The following is a 6,675-nucleotide window of genomic DNA, read 5'->3' as shown; positions in this document are numbered from 1 at the left end:
TCTTGCAAGATGACACCTGGAATATTTTACTCAGTTCTGGATGCCAGAATTCATGAAGATTATAAATAAACCAGCATTCACCTAGATGACTGACCAGGGTAAGGATAGATAAGGAATGCAAAACTATATCATATAGGGGCACCTGAGTAGCTCAGTCAGTTGAGCGTCTAACTCTTGATTTCAGTTCACGCTATGATCTCAGGTTGTGAGATCAAGTCCTGCGTCAGGCTCCATATGCCTTAGATTCTCTCTTTCCCTCTGCCCCTTTCCCTCTCGCATACTCATTCTCTCTGTCTTAAAAAAAAAACCCTAAAAACTGTATCATATGAGGAGTGGTTGAGGAAACTGGAAATAGTGGCTCAAAGAATAGAAAATTAAAAGGGCTATGATCTCCATTTTTAAACATGTAAGTGAATAATACAAAATTTAAGCATGTTACTTTGCAGAAACACAATTGATTGTAAGGAAGAACACTCATATAGAATCAGCTGAAGATGGAATGGGTTGAATTGAGGCATAGTGAACTCCCTGTCATTAATGGAATGTAAGTACCAACTAGATGACCACCAGCAGGGATGTTATAGAAGGAATTCTAGCATCAATTGAAGATTGGACTAAAATGCCTTTCAGGGCTCTTCCAACTTGAAGATTCCTAAAGAGTATGACTGTAAAGATCACCAAGGAATTATTTTTTCTGGAAAAAAATCGATCAGGGGCTTTCATTTAAATATTAAACAAGGGCAGCCCGGATGGCTCAGTGGTTTAGCGCCACCTTCAGCCCAGGGACTGATCCTGGAGACCTGGGATTGAGTCCCACATCGGGCTCCCTGCATGGAGCCTGCTTCTCCCTCTGCCTGTGTCTCTGCCTCTCTCTCTCTCTCTCTCTCTCTCTCTCTCTCTGTGTGTGTGTGTGTGTGTGTCTCATGAATAAATAAATAAAATCTTTAAAAAATAAATATTGAACAATTCTGATGGATTTTTTTCTGAAATTCAACTTTCCAATTGGGTAAACTGAGACACAAATGCACTTCTTTTCCACTATATTTGTTTGTTATTTGTACTGGTGCTATTTTTATTACTAAATATCTTCAGTAATGGATATGACACAAGTCCATTTATATATCATATTTGATTGCCCCATGATAATATTCAATTGATTGGCAAGTATTTTTGAGAATTCATTCTATGCTTAGCACTGGATAGGGCTCATAAAGTAATCGAAATCTTACACAGAGCCCTAAGGATTTCCACTGTCCTCAGGGGTTCTGTAGGCACACAAAAGCTCAAGGAAATGGACCAGGCTCTCTAGGATTTCACAGAGGTTGATGTGGGTGAGAGTGGTCAAGGGTACAAAACATACGCTAATATGTACAAGACTGAACTTGTATTTATCACTCCCTGGAAACCTGTTCCTCTTTCTTGTGTCCCTCTCTCAGAAATGGAATCACCTTGCAGCAAGTTTTCCAAACAGAAATTTTAGATATCTTTAATGTCATCCTACCCCTCTATGGATATTATCAAGTCTATTGGTAGCTAATGTCAATTTTACCTTTATCTCCTACATATTTTTTCTGTTATGCCTGTCATGACCATAATCAGGAATTCTTGGAAAATTTCAACTTCTATTAACTGGTTTCCCTGCCTCTTCTTACCCTATTCATTCTCCACACTATAGATGGAATGATCTTTCCCAACTCCAGTCTGAACATGCCACTCTTCTACTCAAATTTCTTCATTGGTACCTCACTGCTATAAAGATAAATTACATGCACCATTGATAGGGTACTGAAAGTCTGGCCATAGTCTCTTTGTCCAGCATCATTTCTTCCTTCTTTTATTCCCCTATGTTCCTGCCATACTTAAATGACTTAAAAATCTTAAATTTCCTTCCCATGCTCTTGTGTGCCTCCAGACCTTTCAGCATTCTAACTTTATGAATGGTGTACTTTTCCCCTTGTGCCTGGAGAACCCAAAATTACTTTCTTGTCTCCTTGTAGATGTTATTTCTTTTGAGAAACCATTCCTGACAACTCTCTTCCCAAATCTAGGTTTGATTTCTTTCCTCTGTGGTAACCAGGACCCTGTGTTTTCCACGATCATATGACCATTTCCATACTACAATGTAATAGCCTGTCCACTTATCTCTATATTATATTATACTGTGAGCTGTGTGAGGGCAGCAACTTTAGCAGTCTTGTTAGTGTATATTTAATTATTAATGCCTGTTACATAGTAGACACTGAATAAATAGTTGAGTAAATGAGGGTGAGGCATACCAGGACATGGAGGGAGATTAGTATCAGCAAAGGCAAATAGATTGAAACAAAACATGGTACATGTACACTGGGGAGTAAGTAGGAAGGACATGTTGTATGAAGTGAGCAGAACTACCTTAGAGTAGTCAAGTGTGTGCATGCATGTGTGCGTCTGTGTACAGACAGTCAAAATTGGAGAGGCAGAGTGGGGTCAGATTGTTGAGGACCTTGAATAATGGAGTAAAGAATTTCAACTTGATGAAAAACATAAGAAATTCTGTGAACAAACATTTTTAAATATTTGCTTCAGACCCCCAAGTACCTACTTTCTATATACTATTCCTCCTGAAATATCAGGGGAGAAAAGCAAGGGCAGCACCACTTATTATAGGTTGACCTTGAACAATTTTTTTTCAAAAGTTTTGTTTTAATCAGCCATTACTGAGAACTCACCAATGGTAAGCATACAGCTCTACAAGTTGTGACAAATGTATACAGACATGCAAGCATCAAGCATCACCTCAGTCAAGATCTAGAACATTTTTTCACACCCAAAAGTTCCCTCATTCACTTTTTCAGGAATCCTGTACTCCCAACGGTGGAGCATAGCAACCACTGATCTATTCTTCATAGCTATAGCTCACCTTTTCCAGAATATCATATAAATGGAATGATGCAATATACAGCCCTTTAAGCCTGGCTTCTTTCATGTAATGTAATATATCCTTAAGATTCTTTTATGTTTTTTTACCTGTATCAATAGTCTGTTATTCACCAGTTGATGGGCATTTGAAATGTCTACATGTTAGAGCTATTATTGAATAAAGTTCCCGTTGGACATTCAAGTAGCAGTGGTGCTGTGCTTGCCTAGCCCCTCAACTCAGAGCAACAGTGCCCAGCAAGAGACAAATGGGCCCTGGGAGAGACTTTTGGACCAAGAACCCATGAGGACTTAACACTCCTCTCTCCCTTCACTTAGTCTAATCCATCACCAGCACCATTATAAGGGTATTGTCATTGGTGACCACAATTTTATTTATTTTTTTAATTTTTTTATTGGAGTTCAATTTGCCAACATATAGCATCACACCAGTGTTCATCCCTCCAAGTGCCCCCCTCACTGTCCATCACCCAGTCACCCCAACCCCCCGCCCACTTCCCCTTCCACTACCCCTTCTTCATTTCCCAGAGTTAAGTGTCTCATGTTTGGGGGACCACAATTTTAACAAATAGTGATTTTTATTTCTCATTCAAAGACTTTTGTGACTACAGATGCATTGTAGTCACTCAAATATTTGCATCTTCTCTCTTTCCCTCCTGTTTTCTGTATTTTCCCATTTACACTTATTTCTCCTCCATTTCTGTATCTCTTTTCTCCTCTTTCCCTCCTTCCTTCCTTACCTTCTCTCCCTATCTTTTCTATCTGTCCTTCCCCTTTCCCATTAACTCCTCATTTCTTTTCCCTTTTATTTCCTCCTTCCTTCCTTGTCATCTTCTGGTGTAGAAGTTTGTATTTCCAAAATGTTTAAATCAAGGATGTAGCCAATTTACGTGAACTATTACACACCATAAGCATTTTGTGCACTGCCAACTCATTTTATTTACTTGTTTTAACTGGGAGGATAGTGAGCACTCAGTCCCATTTCTATTACATTAGATCACATCAGTCAATTACACTTAATTTCCTATAGTGATTCTGAGAATTTCAGCCGGATAGAGCTTTTATGTTTTGCTTTAAAACACGTAGTTGTTGATTCCTATGCTCTATACCACTGGCAACCCTTCCTGCCCCCCATTAAAACTCCTATGTTTTGACAAATTGGAGTCATTAGTATTTCAGCCCTCTGAAATAGGTTTAATCATTCAGGCAGTGATGTTCTATGTTCAAACTTTGTATGAACAGACTCCCCTTCTCTTTTCTTGTTAAATAGTAACCTGATATTAAGCATCCTATATTAGTGTTACAGGTTCACTTTCAGCCCACCCATGAGGATCCATGCTCAGATTCCCATGTCTAATGCCAGTGAGCATTAGGGAGACTAAAGGAGTTCATTTTATGGCTTTATTAGAATTGTTCCTTTTGCACTAGGCCTTTTTTTCACAAGGTTTTGGCTTAAGAGTCTGTGCTAGTTAATTCATATTCTGTTTCCTTTCCCAGGATCGCGAAGCCCTTCCTTAAATGAAATGTGGAGGTGGGGGACTTACTGTGGTCCAGTCCTTCTAGTTGTATGTGGGGAAGCCCAAGAACAGGGGGGGAAGAGAAAGGGACCACAGGGAAGTATAGTGTTTACTGTATGTAGGGAAATAGTACCAGCATCAAAGCACCAAATGGGAACATCACTATCTTGGGAAATAGCTTTAGGGAAGAAGGACAGGAGAAAGAAGGGGGGAGGAAAGAAGGGGCAAAAAATAAATAAATAAAAAGGAAGAAGTCTAAGGGGCACCTGGCTTCTGAGCAGTCCCTCACCTGCATGGTTTCTAGACTATTCCGCATTCAACTCTCTCCCTCCTAAATAAGTGCATTTTAGCTTGTGGCTGCTACCAAATGTTCCCCCCATCCAGCTATTTTCATTGAACACTTCAAATGCAGGTCTGCCAAGCACAGAGCTGGGCTGCACTATCACTCCTTTGTTTCCCACTCTATTTTTCTATTAATGCAGATGAAGATGGATTTAGTTTTCTGTGCAGCCACAAGACACAACTGAATAGTATTGAGCTTACAGTCCCTGAAAACCCGTAAATCTTTTTTACGTGTGTTTCTACTTAGCCATGTCTCATCCTTTGCTTGTGCATCTGGTTGTTTTTTGACCCAAATTCAGGATTTCACATTTATGTTTCATAGTTTGTGAACATTTAAAAATTATTTTTGATGCATGTGTTATTAAGCTTATTTCAGATGTTTTTGAAAATAATGTTTTGAAAATAACTCATCAATTTTGCAGTCAAGTAAATGTCCTGTTTTGTTTTTGTTTTCATTAATTTTCAGAATGAAGGCACAGATAATTAAGCTTTCAAGGGCATTTAGATTTTCAAAATTAATCTTTAAAATGTAAATGTTTTCAAATCTAACCTGTTGATAAATAACAGATTTAAATTAATTTTGCTGTTGATTTCAGCCTAAGGTGGAAAAAAAGTAGCATATCTCTAGACTGTCTCCATCCTCCTAAAATGGTCAAATGCTGCAAAAGCAAACATAGTCGCTTGTTGCTGGGCAATGGAAGCGTCAGGAATCAAACTCCCTTTATTTTTGCATTTACTTATCTTTAGCTTAATGTTGAGATGGGCCAAAACAAAAAAGTTATTTGTTATATAAGTGAGATGGTTAATGTATTTCAGGAAATTTTTAGATCTTATTTAGTGTTTATGTGTAGATTCTGTGTTTTCAACCTTGGAAGAGATGCAAGTTGTTTAGAGCCAAAATTAAAATTACATTAAAATAACTCAATCTAACCTTATTACTTTGTGATAAACATGAGCCTTAGAAAAACCTCTTTGTTGATGTTTTCCATTTGAATGATTTCCAGCAGATGTCATTAAGTTATAAGGTGATGGATTTGTAAAATTACAGAATGGTCCTCTCATTTTAAGGGAAAATACAGGTTGTTGTTACTTCTGTTTTTCTCCCTAAACTGAGAGAACACAGATTCAAAGAAAACTTTCTCAATCTATAATGCATAATTAGTATGTTTCCAGCTCTGCTCAATTTATGTCCAGTCCTTTATAACTGCTAAGAATACAATTCAAGAACATCTTTCAAAAGTATCATAAGTTGTTATGTTCATTATCAGTTGTAATAGCTATATTATTTATATATGGCATTTCAGAATTCACTTCAAAGATACCATTGCCTCTGAACAGATTTTTTTCTCCTGCAACTAGGTGCTGTATACTAAGCTAGCTAAGAAAATAAGAATTAGCCTCATGTACCTAGGCTCTATTTAACAGCATTGTTGTGAAAGTAAATGAACAAAATGGATTTATGGGCGTTTGGAGAGGAAGTAACAATGGTGCTATACATAGATAAAGAATTATAATAAAAATAATAACAGCCATCAGATCTGACCTAATGGAAATTGGACAGCAGAACTAAAAGCAATTTCACAAACCTTTCAAAGCTGTCTTCTTTTTTTGTTTGTTTGTTTCCATGGCAATCCTTATTTATGTAAAAGGCTCACCATTGGGATTAATTGCTCTATTAGACCAAACTTTCTCTCCACCTAGTTCTCCAAAAGCCCCCTACAGCCTGTCCATTTAGCCAAATATACAAGTAAATTCAACTAAACAACTAGATAGTTCAGTAAAAATGGTCAGAAAACTTGAGGACTTGACTATCTCAAGATGATTTTGAAGACAATGAACAGATGCTAGCTAGCCTTTGAGAGGGCATTGTAGGTAACAAGGCCAACTGTGCAAACTGGGA

Source organism: Nyctereutes procyonoides, unplaced genomic scaffold (genome assembly GCF_905146905.1).
Source record: "Nyctereutes procyonoides isolate TBG_1078 unplaced genomic scaffold, NYPRO_anot_genome, whole genome shotgun sequence".
NCBI lineage: Eukaryota > Metazoa > Chordata > Mammalia > Carnivora > Canidae > Nyctereutes > Nyctereutes procyonoides.
This window is presented reverse-complemented; position numbering follows the sequence as displayed.